We start from the raw sequence: 15491 nt of genomic DNA on the forward strand, positions 1-15491 counted from the left end.
ATTCTGGCGTTTGTCTGCATGCGAGCCTATCAGGGAATCTACTCAATGCCGTACATGAACAGAATTGCCAGCAATTAATCTAATACTTATTCAGAAGTCAGCGCTGTTCAGTGATCACAGCTTTTAAACTCCCATTGCGACCATGGGGATCATTTTCAAAAGAGACCAATGTCAAAGACTTCAGAGATCGTCAAATTGTGGTCCAACCCGTGACAGCCAAAAGAACTGCTCATCATCATTATCATCAGCAGGAGCCTAACTACGTTCACAGCACGACAAAGGCCTCTTGCATATCGCTCCATTTAAGCGGCGGCAGCGCCACTTTTTGAGCATTCCACGGCACCAATTTTTTTTTTTTTGCACCAGAATTCAAAATGATGACGTAGGTAATTGACTTTTTTTCACCGGAACAGCGCGCACTAAGACACGGACAAGAAGGGAGACACGACACACACGAGCGCTGACTTTCAACTGGTGTTTATTGTTTGGAACGAGGCATATATACACAGTTCCAACAACACAAGGAAAACAACCATCCATTCATAGATTCATAGTCAATTCATGCATGTCACACTGAACAAGGACGATAACAACATTATCATTTTCCCTTCACTAAAAATGCCAATTCTTTTGAACTGATCGATAAAGAGGGGCTACTGACGCATGCGTCTTTAGACCAGGCGATGTGCGCTGCTTCGATTATTTCGCGTGTTAATTGGTCACTGTGTTTACTTAAAATTCGTGTGCTAGTGAAGTCAGGGTGGCAAGTTTTGTTTTCACAGTCTCTACAATGAATCCCGAGATGCCCTTTTACTGTGTTATGCACGTTATTATTGTGCTCCTTCAGGCGTTCATTGAGGCATCTCCCCGTCTGACCCACATACAGCTTGCCGCATGACAAGGGAATGGCATACACTACACCTTCTTCACATGACACGAATCGATTTTCATGCTTGATGTTGCAATCTCTGGGAACGAAATCAGTATTAACCTTTTTGCACATCTTCCCAAGCTTATCTGGAGCCGAAAATATAACCTTAACTCGTGCTCTATTCGCTATCTTTTTTAGTCTGTGGGAGAAATGATGAATGTAAGGTACGTGTCTCCCTTCTTGTCCGTGTCTTAGTGCGCGCTGTTCCGGTGAAAATGAGTTACCAACTTGCCCAAGCATCTGTTTTAAGGTAATTGACGATTAGATTTTAGGCTACTCCTCACAGCACCGGAGGCGTGCGGGGAAGCTCAGTGTGGCGTCAGGCACGGTAAGATTTCCAATTTTCGCTGCCGCCAAACACACCCTGCTGTGCGTATTCGGATGCTGTCAAACAACGTTCGGTGGACTTTGTCGCTGCGGAGACGCTTGAAGGTCGTCGCGATTTTATTCGGCGATTACGTTACCACTTCAAATGGTAGCCGAAGAGGACTTCGCAAGATTTACCTGCAATTTCTCGCATTCGACCCTTGTAACATAACTGAAGCAGCCCGAAAGAAGAAGCCCGAAGGCGAAACGAAGAAGGGACAGGAAACAGCGCTGCTTCACGTTCGCGCTGCTTCACTTATGTCACTTCACTTATGCTTCACTTCTTTCGCGCTGTTTCACTTATGTCAGAATGGACCGACTAGTCCCGCACAAAGTTCTACTTCATGGCCCTTTTAAGCTAGTCGAATTCTAAAACTTCTGCAGTTGCCGTTTAACCCTTCCTGTGCTATCTGCGGCCACCTTATACCAGCAAACTTCTTCACCTCATCCTCCCACTTGACCTTGTGACGCCCCTTGCTACGCCTGCCTTGTCTTGGAATCTATTTCGTTTTCTTAAGGGACCATAGGCATCTTGCCTTTGCATTATATGTCCTGCCCTAACCCGTTTATTCCTCTAGATTGGCAGGCAGCGATGGCTTACAGGTAGAGCATCCGTCTCGCACTCAAGAGGACCGCGGTTCGACTCCTGGTGGCGTGCGAATCCTCCACCGGATAAAAATAAACACGAATGTCGATGGAATTCAATAACCAAATCAGAGGGGCGTCCTGATCCAAGCAACAAGAGCCGAAAGCGCACCCTCTCACTAGAACAGGATTTGATCTTCCTGCTGTAGCACTTCACTCCTGTTGTGACTCTACCCCCCCCCCCCCCCCCTAACTCTCTTTGTGTGTTCCCGTCACATCTGTATCCACATAGGCCATTCCCAGAGGCAGTGCGTGGTTCTGCGAAAGTGGTCTCTCCGTGCACGCGCTCCCATGCGACCTCCTGAAAAGAAAGGTGGAACCGAACACGAGGGACGGATACGACTCCTGGATTCCAAGTACCTCCACTTCTATTGCCACGACGTGTTTACTTCGACTTCCCCTTAAACAGCACCCAATGCAGCAGTATTGACCCTGCGACCTTGTGTGTACAACCATCAGGGTGACATGACTCAACGCCTGCTGCCACGTGCGGAGACGAGCGTCTGCCATTCAACCGCGCCTCGCTCTCTTGTCAACAGCGGGGTGACGCCGCTGCAGGTGTTCGCCTTTGGGCGTTTCCTTGAAACAATATATGGGATCCACCTGGCCGGAAAGGACACTTCCCGGTATCCAAGTGACTCAGCCGAGGAAGACGATGAAGCGGGGTGACGCCGCTGCAGGTGTTCGCCTTTGGGCGTTTCCTTGAAACAATATATGGGATCCACCTGGCCGGAAAGGACACTTCCCGGTATCCAAGTGATTCAGCCGAGGAAGACGATGAAGCGGGGTGACGCCGCTGCAGGTGTTCGTCTTTGGGCGTTTCCTTGAAATAATATATGGGATCCACCTGGCCGGAAAGGACACTTCCCGGTAACCAAATGACTCAGCCAAGGAAGACGATGAAGCGGGGTGACGCCGCTGCAGGTGTTCGCCTTTGGGCGTTTCCTTGAAACAATATATGGGATCCACCTGGTCGGAAAGGACACTTCCCGGTATCCAAGTGACTCAGCCGAGGAAGACGATGAAGCGGGGTGGCGCCGCTGCAGGTGTTCGCCTTTGGGCGTTTCCTTGAAACAATATATGGGATCCACCTGGCCGGAAAGGACACTTCCCGGTATCCAAGTGACTCAGCCGAGGAAGACGATGAAGCGGGGTGACGCCGCTGCAGGTGTTCGCCTTTGGGCGTTTCCTTGAAACAATATATGGGATCCACCTGGCCGGAAAGGACACTTCCCGGTATCCAAGTGACTCAGCCGAGGAAGACGACGAAGCGGGGAACGCTCTTAAGGAGTACCCGGACGAAGTCCCTACGATTGGTCAAAAAAGGCGCGAAGACCTCGGGAGGGTCTATTTAAAGCGCTCGACACGTTCATCGAGGAGCGATTCCCTCAGCGTTTCCCTGAGACTTATAAGCTTTTACCCTGTTTCTCATTGCTTGTAAATAACTTTGTAAAAATGTGAATATAGTTTTCCCGTTTCTTCTCCTACTCCCTGTCTCCGGCCCACGTTCCTTCCTCCGTCGGCACAGCGGCGGTGCTCCTGGACCCGATGCCTGGTGGAACACGCTACTAGCCCGGCAAAACATATCACTCCTTCCTGTATACACCCCGCCGCGGTGGCTCAGTGGTTACGGCGCTCGGCTGCTGACCCGAAAGACGTGAGTTCGATCCCGACCGTGCCGGCTGAATTTCAATGTAGGCGAAATTCTAGAGGTTCGTGTACTGTGCGATGTGAGTGCACGTCAAAGAACCCCAGGTGGTCGAAATTTCCGGAGCCCTTCACTACGGCGTCCCTCATAGCCTGAGTCGGTTTGGGACGTTAAAACCCAATAAACCAAACCAAGGCTTCCTATATGAATCCACCAATTAATAAATTGATGAAGGATGCTCAAAAGTAATTAGGGGGCCGACGACAGTCGATGCCAAAGCCTTTACACCCGCTAGATTTCGACGATAAGCTATAGCGGACGCCCGTTTCAGTTTCATGATTGGTGTATTAAAAAAAAAACTCGTTAAAGTGTCATTGCCAAAAGTTTTTCAGAGGGCAGTGCAGGCTGAGAACCCCACCTCCTATCGGACGCCACGCTTCCGTCTCCGCTTCATGCCGCCTTGACTCACTCGAAGATAAAGTGCTGGCACTGCAGTAGCATGCCTCTTGCGCGCGTAGTCTGGAGTCAGAGAGGGGAGAGGAAGACAGGACAAAGAAAGGAATAGACGCTCCATAAATGAAGAGGGACGCATCCGTTTTTAAGCATAAAGAAAATATTCCTTGCACTGACATCATCAGGCCTTCATGTTAACGAAGCACTCAAATCCCATCATCCGATGCACATACTCTTGCTGGCTCGGCAGCCACGGTCATCATCCTAATCACTAGCCTGAATTACATCCACCGCAGGGCAAATGCCTCTCCTATTCTTAATCTTGGAACCAACTGGAGGGATCTCCAATTAGCCCTGTCCTGCGCCCCCTGCGGCTCTCCTAACCCCGGCCACTTCATCAAATACAGTTCTGCAGAAGCTATGTGTGCTGTAGAAATGTAAAATGCCGTGTCCTCTCCTGGCCTACATAAGTGCGTCGAACATAGAAGGGTTGCTGGCACTGGTTGCCAGACACATATGATGCGGTGAACAAACAGTTTCAAGCAAAGTCATGCGTCAAGTAGAGAAAAGGGACACGTAAAGGTTTTTTTTTTTTTTCCATTGGCACTTTCATCATGTTGCACAAAACTTCCTGCAGCTCGGTCCCATATCCTGACTGGCTATTAGCGGGACCAGTTGGCCCATTTTACTCCAATATTTGGGCAAGCAGTAACAATTTGGCAAAAAGAAAACCAAAACTAAATAGACATCCATGTTCCGCCCCGCCGCGGTGGCTCAGTGGTTACGGCGCTCGGCTGCTGACCCGAAAGACGTAGGTTCGATCCCGTCCGCGGCGGCCGAATTTCGATGAAGGTGAAATTATAGAGGCCCGTGTACTGTGCGATGTCAGTGCACGTTAAAGAACCCCAGGTGGTCGAAATTTCCGGAACCCTCCACTACGGCGTCCCTCATAGCCTGAGTCGCCTTGGGACGTCAAACCCCAATAAACCAAAGCAGACATCCATGTTCCAGTCAAAGATTGCTATTTGTGCAATTACACTGATTTTCCTTTGAACAAGTGGTGTTTCATGGGCACGGAAAAGCTGCGGGCTGCTTTCACGTCTGTCGGTAATAGTTCAGATGAGGTCGGCGTGAAACTCTATTAGCGACCGTAAGCGTTTCTGGCAACCTATAAATTAATTAAAGCAGTTGCGGGCTGCAGCTCTCGTAAAGCGCGCTGATAACATAAAGAGCTTAGATGTTAAGTAACTGAAAGTAGCTTAGAGGCATCATTCATTGTTATTCTATATACTATGTCAGCTACACTTAATACACGAATAGAGTCCAGCTGAAGCACCCGCATCAGGCGCAACCGTGGTTTCGTAGTATCAGTTCTGTTTGAAAAGGTAGAAATTCTTATTGCCCTCTATTATAGGCGGCTAATAGATTTTGAATACGTTTGATATTTGCTTCCTCTTCATGTCATGCAGTAGTTTAGAAAACTATGGACAAATGCAAAATATAGAATGCGCTACACCTGTGCGCCAGAACAGTCATGGGCTTTTAGTAACATGTGGCAGCCATGAGCTAGCTTCTAACATATCTTATTCGTATGCGATCTCCAGTTCATATCTTTGTCAAACATGACCCCTAAATATTCAAACGAGTCTACTCACTGTAAAATTGCAATCTGTAGAAATAAATGAAACCTATCAAAATTGCGCTTTTTCTTCTTGAGGTGAAAAATAGTGTATTAGTTTTGTAAGTATCAATATTTAATTCATTTTCGGTTAACCATGGCTCTACGCTGTGTAGCTATTCACTGATCTTACCTTCGAGATCATTTAAACTGTCCCCAGCGAAGATTAGCGCCGGATCGTCTGCGTGCATTAATGCTTCGGAGTACAGAAAAATGGAAGAAAAATGACTAATATAGAGTAAAAAGAGAATTGGTTCAATAAGTGAGCTTTGGGGTGCCCCGGAGACTATTGACGGAGTTGAGGACATGGCACTATTCATCACTACTTGTTGCTCTCAGAGTCATCATCATTCCCATCAGCCTGGCTACGCCCACTGCAGGGCAAAAACCTCGTCCATATCTCTCCGATTAACCCTGTCCGGCAGGTTATGTAATGCGAAGGCAAGATGACGGCTGGTCCTTAAGGGTAACGGAGTGGATTTCAAGAGAAGGCAAGCGTAGCAGGGGCCGGCAGAAAGTTAGGTGGGCGGATGAGATTAAGAAATCTGCGGGGATACGGTGGCCGCAACTGGCAATGGACAGGGTTAATTGAAGGGACATGGGAGAGGCCTTTGACCTGCCGTGGGCGTACTCATGCTGATAATGATAATGAAGTGATAGGAAGTAGATCACTTTTTCGTCAAGTTAGCGGTTGAGTCTTTTTTGGACAGGGCGACAGCACACTGCCCCGGAAAACGACGACATAACACTTAGAACATAAAAGTCTAGCCGTACTGACCTTTCCATGCGTTCCCTTGGAATACCCATGTGAGAATGAACCGCGGAATAAACTCTCAGTTGATAGTTTTTGCGCCCGCAGTTTTTGCGTGTTGAGGCCGCAGCACGCAACGCTAGAATTCTCTAATGCCACATCACAGCCGCACTAACGGAATGACGGCAGCGAAACAAGCTCAGAGCAAATCGTGTACCGGGCTGAACTTTTGAACATGCATAGAAAATTTGCCGCAACCACCGCCATACAGTTTGAGTATTCTTCTATCAATCCGCAACTGACTCGGCGAATCGAACACCGTAACGCGCTACTGGCTGCCCTACAAATGTGTTCAGTCATGGGTCAGCACACAGCCGTGGGTCGATGTTCCGATGGTCTGGGAGTGCCCAAAAGCTGTGAAGCGGCTAGAGACCAACGGTGATGCGTACTACATGGGCTCGGACGGTGTGCGCTTTGTGTAGCTCCGAGGAGAAATGGCACTGTCGTTTGAGACCAGCAATGTAACGAACAAATAGAGCACAGAGCAACACACTGCTTGCAAAGAAAGATGGGTGTTGCAAGATTACAAAATAATGGAACGCTTTCTCTGCTTAGCGTATTTCGCGCGCTTGAATGCAGAAGTATTTTCGGCTCAGTTCTTGATCAGTAATCATGCCAAAATATTTTTATTCTTAATGATTTTATTTCCGTGCGATCATTCCCCTTTTATCCATCGTTGCCCGATTTACTAATGCCATAAAGTGCAACACCTAAGCGCCGAATCGGTAAAGGATTTTGCTGGGTAGCAAGACTCGCTTTGAAGTCACTGCCACAAATCTGAAAACTCGTAATATGGCCGACTTCCGTCAGTCGGTGCAATTGTAGATATTTTTTCACGCCGTTGCCGGTATGCCCCGATTATAAAAAGGACGCAAACAGCTTCTGCGCTTAAGCGACTTAGCAAATAAATAAATAAAGCTGCTACCACTAAAACACGCTTTCTGCAAGCTAATTATCACTAACCGCGATCTTCTTAAAGATATACCTATTCATAGAGCACGTCCTCACTATTCACGGGTGAGCATTGAAATATGCAGTCAGTTAAGAATAAGTGCACAGCACTGTTTCAAGTACTGCAACTACACCAAGGCTAGAAACAACGGAACAATTAAAGGCATGAGGTCTCAACTATTACCTTCCTTTCTTTTATCGGCCAGATAACTGGGTCTTTAGTTTAACACAAAAATACAGCCTGTTCTCCTCGCCAGAAAGACTGCATACAGCCGCGAGTCGAAGGTCCCACCTTGAGTTTGGGAGCAGGTCCGACTGAGCACGGTCTTTGCCGCCTGTAACTCCTGCTGTCGATCCGAGCAGGTGCGTCCTTCTACGGAAAACAACGCTCGAGCGCTGTCTAGCCTGATCCTCCCGTACACGGCCTTGTTTTCGTATACAGGGCACCGACGCGCAATCGACGCCAGCATCTGACCGCTGGCGGCGACGAGCGTGTTCCCCGAGCAACGGTGTGTACGTTTTCCCGACCCCTTCTTCCCTCCTCTCTCTCCCCTCGCACAGCTCCCTCTCCCTCTCTACCACATCCTTCCTGCAAATTTCACTCCCACTCTCTCTCTTTCCCTCTCGCTCTCAATCTTTCTATACTTTCTTTTTCTGCGCGGATAGTTGCGTGCAGGGCTGTGAATTTTAAGAAGTCGAAAAGCTCGCCCGGATAGACAGGCAGACGGCACCGAGTCGGAGGAATGCCTTGCACGGTTAGGTTGGTTTGGCTTATTGGGGTTTAACGTACCAAAGCAACTCAGGCTGTGAGGGACGCCGTTAGTGGAGGTCTCCGGAAATTGCGACCACCTGGGGTTCTTTAACGTGCACTGACATCGCACAGCGGCGGGGCGAATGCCTTGTATGGTTTGAATACCTAGTACGGTCTGACACGATTTGCACGCTAATTTAACATTTCGCCCGCCAGACCGTGTCTCTTTTATAGATTAGATACTTTCTTCGCAAATATTGTGAAAGCCGAAGAAAAACAGCAAGAGGAGTCGACAAATATTCAATGACACGCCACCCTCACCCTCATTTAGAACCGGAAGTGCTGAGAGGCTATACCGTGAAAGTATTTCCTTGCCAGTCTGGCTCGTTGTGCGCGGTTGGAAATCGGTAAACACAAGCCACACGAGCGAAGACTTGTATTCGCCTAGTTTTATGAGCTCGCGGCTATGCTGTCACACGGGAATGCTTAGCCGCACGGAAGAGCAGTAGCCGCAGTGCTCACCTACTGGGCGCTAGGGGTGCACGTAATTATCGAGCGGCGGTCACACCGCGGTGATCAATGGGAGCCTGACGAGGGGGACAGTGGGGCCTGCCCAGACACTGGGGTGCGCGCGGCTCCCGTACTAAACAAGCCATCGACCCAGTGCTCGAGAAAGCTGCGTGTTAGTCACTGAATATCGAGCGCGCTCTCCATACAGCCATGGATTTTTTTTTTCCTGCGAAAACTGCAAATCGGCCGGAAGGGTCTTCCGAGGCGCCGTCGTTTTAGCAGTAGCATAGCGGTATGCCAGGCGTAATAGCAAACCGACTGACGTCACAACTCCGAGATCACGTGATCAGCTTTGACCCATGGGAGCTGAGCATTACCACGTTCACCTGCTGGCCAGTGCAGATGTGCTGTGGGGACGTGGTGTGACGTAGATAGAGCTTCAGGTCACGTAGGCCCTCTCGTGAAAGTCGAGAGAAGTATATCCGCCACCTTCCGCTTAGCGCGCCTTAGGCCTCGAAGAAACTGTGACGGTTTAATAAACGTCTGAAACCTGCACATGAGTTATGAGAGACGCTGCTTAGTAGAGGGCTCTGGAATCATTTAGGTAACTTGGCGCTATTTAAAGCGCTGTGTCGTATAGCACACGTGATTTTTAACGGGGAAGCGTTAAGACTCCCGTTCCTCAGAATATCCGTCGTCGGCGTCGCAGGCGTTGTGAGTAGAAAATCCCCGGAGGAGCAACCTAAGCCAACTAGGTCACGTGACCTTGTGGCGTCCTCACAACCTGCCCGCCGGATTGTGAGCAAACTGAGCGCCGTGACAGGTGGCAGTTAAATTAATTATTAATCGCGAGAGGTTGCTCGGGAAGAGCAACCTGTGTCGAACAAACCCCACCAGCAGTAGCCCCTGCCATCTTAGGGCAGTCCAGGCGCATCGCATAACAGCTGTACCAATGCGCCAGGAACGGTATGAGGACTCCTGGGGATCTATGAACGTCGAGAACTACCAATTCAGCGTATATAGGCATTAAACCCATTAACGCTGTCGCTTCATACCCTTGAAGCGGAGCCTGTATATCCACTCCAATTCTTTTTTTTTTTTTTTCATTTTACCTCCATCGAAATGCGGCTGGCTTGGCTGGGATTATCCTTTCACCATGGGATCAGCAGCCGAACGCCTGACCCTCTGAGACACCGCGGCAAGTGTCGAAATATGTAATTGTAGTCCAGCCAGGTGACAGCATGAAATAAAAAGCTCTACAGAGTTTGTTACAAGCCAAAGAACTCCAAGAACAAAAACAAATATGGTGAAGAGCTTTAAGTATTGCTCTTTTCGTCCTGTAACCTAATGTGCCACACTACCTCTTTGGCACTGTATTCTACCATATAGTCCTGCAATTAACTGACAGGGTTAACTGGAGAGATATGGGAGAGGCATTTGCCCTGAAGTGGGCGTAGTCAGCCGGATGATGATGAGCCCCTACTCACCTGCCGTGGTGGTTCAGTGGTTACTGCGTTCGGATGCTGTGCCCAAGCTCGCGAGAAAGAAATCCGACTGCATTATACTGCAACCGAGTGATATGCAATCACACTCATGAGATATGCGACGCCAGGGCAAGCTAAAGAACCCCAGGTGGTCGAAAGTAATCCGGACACTCCACCACCGCGCCACACGTAGCACACGTGCAGCTATGTTAGATCCCACATACTGTCCTTACTATACATACCCCTACACAACCTCCGTTGGAGTCGAACTGAGTCTAGTAATCCTTGAGCTGTTACAGATTAGTAAAAAGTTTTAATTCGAGAGACAGATTTTGCCCTTTAAGCAGCAGAAGCATTATTTTCGAGCTATTTACGCGAAGGAATCTTGCTCGTCCATTTTCACTACTGGGAAAGAAGTGCGCGAAATCGAAACTTTGGCTGTGCACCCCGGCCAATCCCCCGCCGTGGGTATGTGCTATTGAGCCTGAGGACATCATCATCATCATTTAGAGGCGGAAATGGCTCTTCTGAATCTATTACAACCGGCGCGTTTTTCTTTCATATCCAGCAGCTTGCAACCATACTGTTTTACGACAGTCGTTGCTAGGGTGTCCCTCGACCGTCAAAGGCCATTGCCTGGTAATGGCCACAACCCAGGTAGCACAAAATATGAGAATAATGCTTTGTACGGTGTAGCAACGCCAGATTTAGGATTTAAATTGTATACCAAGTTAATATTTAGAATTGGTTTGTTCATAGCTGTGTCTTACCGATACTCACCTATGGGGCAGAAACGTGGAGGCTAACCAAAAGGATTCAGCTTAAGTTAAGGACAATGCAGCGAGCTATGGATAGAAAAATGATAGGTTTAACGTTAAGAGATCGAAAGCGGGCGGAGTGGGTGAGGGAACAAACGCGGGTTAATGGCATCCTAGTCGAAATCAAGAGGAAAAAATGGGCTTGGACGGGACATGTAATGCGAAGGCAGGATAACCGCTGGTCCTTAAGGGTGACGGAGTGGATTCCAAGAGAAGGCAAGCGTAGCACGAGGCGGCAGAAAATTAGGTGGGCGGATGAGATTAAGAAGTTTGCGGGGATACGTTGGCCGCCGCTGGCGAAGGACAGGGTTAATTGGAGAAGCATGGGAGAGGCCTTTGCCCTGCGGTGAGAATAGTCAGGCTGATGATAACGATGAATATTTAGAAATTACGTGTATGTTATATCACAAATTTTATTTAAACTTTTAAATTAAACGTAGCATAAATTACAACCGTGTTCCAAATGTTGGCATAGTTTTCAAATAACTGGAAAATAACAACGAACCATATTTCAAACGCTCTGACATAGAGGTTTTTCTAATGGTGTTGATACTTAATATGGTCAATAAACATCTTCCGCAACAACATGTGCAGCCCCACAATTCACTGCGCTTCAGTGGGAAAGAGGATGGAATTCTCGAAATTCTCCCACACATCACCACATTATCCTCATGCAAACAATATGTACAGTCGCGGCCATAAGTAAACGGAGCACGCTATTGCGTTCGAAGTGCAATCACGCTATCTCCATTGGTAATGAATATGCGTTGTTTGTCTACAAGAAAGCCTACCAACCTCCTCTACCAGCATGCGCGTACCACTGCTGGAACTTTCAATTAGGTGACGCGTAAAAAGTATTCGAAGGCAGTTGCGTGCTCCGTTTACTTTTGTCCGCGCCTGTACTCTTTCCCCTGCAATAATGTCGTCAGGCGCTACAGGTACTGTCAATAAATAAATAAATACGGATAGGGATACTCTTACGGTGGGCTGCAAGCCTCTTAATAAATAACGAGCCGAACAGTGATAGTTGAAAAGTTAAGTATTCAGTATCAGCTCAATAGCTTGCTAGTTAGCACTTCAGCACTACACCGCTCGCAGTGCTGTGCCGAAAAAGCATATATGATTCGCGAAAAAGCCTATTTTTAAAAATTGCTGACCGGACCGCCTAAGGTGAAACACCCTGTATATGAGCCGATAGTGTCGGTTCGATGGTGAATGTATGAGTTGCATGCATTACAGTTGGGGTGTATTGTGATATCATTTGCCGTCCTTATTGTTTACACTTGCCTCTTGCAGAGTCTTGATTAGAACTCCGTGCTCGCATTACTGGCGAGTTAATTGGGCCCTGCAGGGTTACTTCATTCTTCTAGAGAAAGCTGTACATGCGTTGTTTAAATGTTTTGTTGATACTGAATTCGGTAGTGGGAAAACATTACTCTAAATAACGTGTATTTGTAGGTATTCAAGAACGTTAGAAAAAAAAGCACATTCCCCTTCCTTTAAGGCGCGATTGAGAAGGCTACCGAGATTTGAGACAGTTACTGCGCCATTTCCTTTCCTCAAAAATCAATTTTCATATTTAAATCGTGTTACAACCGCGCGTCGTACACCGTTGCTGGCGGTATCATAAAGCTCTCGTTGCATATACCATACACCTCTCAGGTTGGAGGCTAGCTCGCGACAGGTATAGGTATTCAAGAACGTTAGAAAAAAAAAAGGGACATTAAAGGTTCGCTGAAGAGGATTCTGAACTCGCATTTTTACCGCTGGAACTCGATCTACACGTTCCGAGCGTTCTTGGAAACTTCGAATTATTGCCCTGTGCGGCCGATTTCCCTAATTTAAATCGAATTGACGCTGGGCTCCCGCATTTTTTTTTTTGCAGTTCCCTGCAAACGGTGGGAGGAGAGAGAGAGAGAAAAAACTCTATTTACACAGGAATTCGGGGCACGCCCCAGGGTCCCCGCACGACCCCACTGCACTCAAGTGTTTATGTTCCTAAGGTTCATAACACTGGCAGCACGGCCGGTGGCGATGGTCTGCACGGCCGGGTCCTCCGAGCGCAGCAGGGTCTCCCAGTCCTCCCAGGTCTTGAGGTTCTCTAGGTCCCGCGGGGGAGGGTCCGCCGGGCAGAGGGAAAGGATGTGGAGGGAAGAGGCGAAGGGTTCTGGGCATAGGGCGCATACCGGATTGGGGAAGGAGGGATGATAGTGGGAAGTCGACCAACCTTTCACCCAGACTCGTAGCGGCTTGCCGCTCTGCCATCGACGGAGTGATACGTAGTGATCGGCGAAAGCAAAGAGTCCACGCGTATTTTTAATTCCGTGGGTCTAATTTGCAGCTATGTAGCCTCTGACTAGACCTATTTCTTCGCGGAAACCTAGAAGAAACAAAATAAAAGCGAAAGCAATGTCGCCACGCGACTGCCTGAAAGGTACTCCACGCGTTGGTCGACTCCTCCCACCGTCTGCGGGGAAATCAAAAAAAAAAGAAGGCGGGAGCCGAACGTTAATTCGATTTAATTAGGGAAATCGGCTGCACAGGGCAATAAGTCGAAGTTTCTAAGAATGCTCGGAACGTGTAGATCGAGTTCCCGCGGCAAAAAGACGAGTTCAGGTTCCTCTTCAGTGCAACATTAACAGCAACAAATTAACGTTCGACCCAAACAAAGAAATAGCATTATTACACGTTTTGGTGCTACCTGGAAGCTGGTCTCTTCTTCAATGGGCCTGACAGTGTTTCTGCACCAGAATGCCACGCATTACCTTTTTTTTTAAATCTTGACTGAACAAAACGATGTATTACGATTGCACAGTATGCTATGTATGATGCCCCGTTCATGGCCTCCCAACAAACACAAAACCTCCTCAAAATCTCCCAAAAATAACCCATCGGGACATTTGGAATCTCCCCAGGAGGTGCTCATTTTTCCCGAACACATCCAAAAAACGTCCCCACAACTAGCGATGTCTAAAAAGTTGTGCGTCCCATGGAAAGCCCCAAAAGGTTAATGCTCGATTTCTCGGCTCTGGTTCAATAACATTATTCCTCCTTTTTCATGCAGCCTGCAGGCGTCCAAGCGCACATATCTGCCAAATTTCAGGTGCATACTTACTTTACAGGTGATGTAATTCACCTGTCCACTTGTGTGAATGCGTGCTGGCTCGGCCGTTTCGCACTGTGAAATGTCCTAGCATTTTACACACAAAGGAAATATGAATTCAAAAAGTCACCCCATCTTGCCCATATATAAGAACAAATAACAGCACCACACAGAGGTCATTTCAGTTTACTAGCCGTACTCTTAGCACGGACTTGTAGCCTATTGTCCATACCGGCGACAGCACTATACACCACCAAAATCAAAATGCAAGTCAAAGAAAAACAATACAGACGAATTGAAAGTCCGTGCTGAACAAAACTTCCGGTCAACGGCGCAAATTTGAATGAATACAAACAGCAGACGCAAAAGTAGGCACCTTTTAATACACAATTTGTACATAGCACTACGGCGCCATGCCGTAGTGCTATGATGGCCACTTTTTCTCTAGCTCTGAGAAATCTGCAAACTGAAGAAAGTAAAACAGAACATGGGCTGGAAGTTGATGCACCTTAAACAAGTATTCTAAGGGCTACAAAAGCAGATATGCACACGCAAAAGCAAACGTACGTAAAGAGCAACTTTGATGACAAAACAAAAGGCGAGATGAGCGTACGCTGCAGACACGCAGTTTCAGGTCATGGATTTTCTTCAAGTTGAAACCCCCCTCTCTCGGAACAAGCTTCAGCGACATGTTATCAAAACAAAAAAAAATAGTTCTACCAGGCGAAAATAAAAAAAGTGCGAAAAGGCCCTGCAGTATGTTTAAATAAATAAATAAAATAAACCAACATACCTTGACAACTTTGCCTACGGAAACCCAGGGATGAAATAGGAGGCTGCAACAGCTGAAACCATGAATTAAACGCAGCCTTCTGTCCTGCACCTTCTCATAGCACAGCGAACGCTCAAACATACGCGTTACACCCTCGTAACGATCCTGGGAGTTTTATTTTCTTGAGACTAAGTGTGGGGATAAGACTGCTTGAAGCTAGGCGAGAGGGGGGACGTCTCGAGGCTGGTGCAGTGGCGCGCTGCATCCATGGTGCGGCAGACCGCGCATGCGGCACAGTCCGGCGTGAGAGTCGAGATCAAGGCACGATTAATCAGGTGCGGGAGAGTCAGTATAGCCACGCGAACACTGCACAAACTACACCGCTGCGACAGGATGGCTGGGCGGTGGCGAAGTAGGTAGAGCAGGCTAATCCATGGGCACTCGCAGAAAGAGATTGGTGGGTCTCCGAAGGTCCTTCCCGCCTATGACCGTAGTTGAGAGCCACGCTTCCACCACCAACGCGCTGCAGTCGTCGGAGGCGCTGAGGAATGCAGGTGCGTATGAGGAGTC

The 15491-nt window shown here is 48.1% G+C and overlaps 1 pseudogene across 1 annotated transcript in view; it reads right to left on the minus strand.

The window, feature by feature from the left end:
• The window catches only part of LOC149360804 (uncharacterized), a 28871-nt pseudogene extending 20911 nt beyond the window's left edge, over positions 1-7960 (minus strand). Inside the window, exons 1-2 of the transcript XR_016288351.1 lie at positions 7776-7960; positions 4009-4109 (exon numbers count right to left, since the gene is read on the minus strand). The product of XR_016288351.1 is annotated as an uncharacterized LOC149360804 (transcript). The remainder of the gene's footprint in view (positions 1-4008; positions 4110-7775) is intronic.
• Between the last annotated feature and the right edge of the window lie 7531 nt (positions 7961-15491).

The sequence above is a fragment of the Amblyomma mixtum genome, chromosome 2 (assembly GCF_055824585.1).
Source record: "Amblyomma mixtum isolate Tamu chromosome 2, ASM5582458v1, whole genome shotgun sequence".
NCBI classification, from domain to species: Eukaryota; Metazoa; Arthropoda; class Arachnida; order Ixodida; family Ixodidae; genus Amblyomma; species Amblyomma mixtum.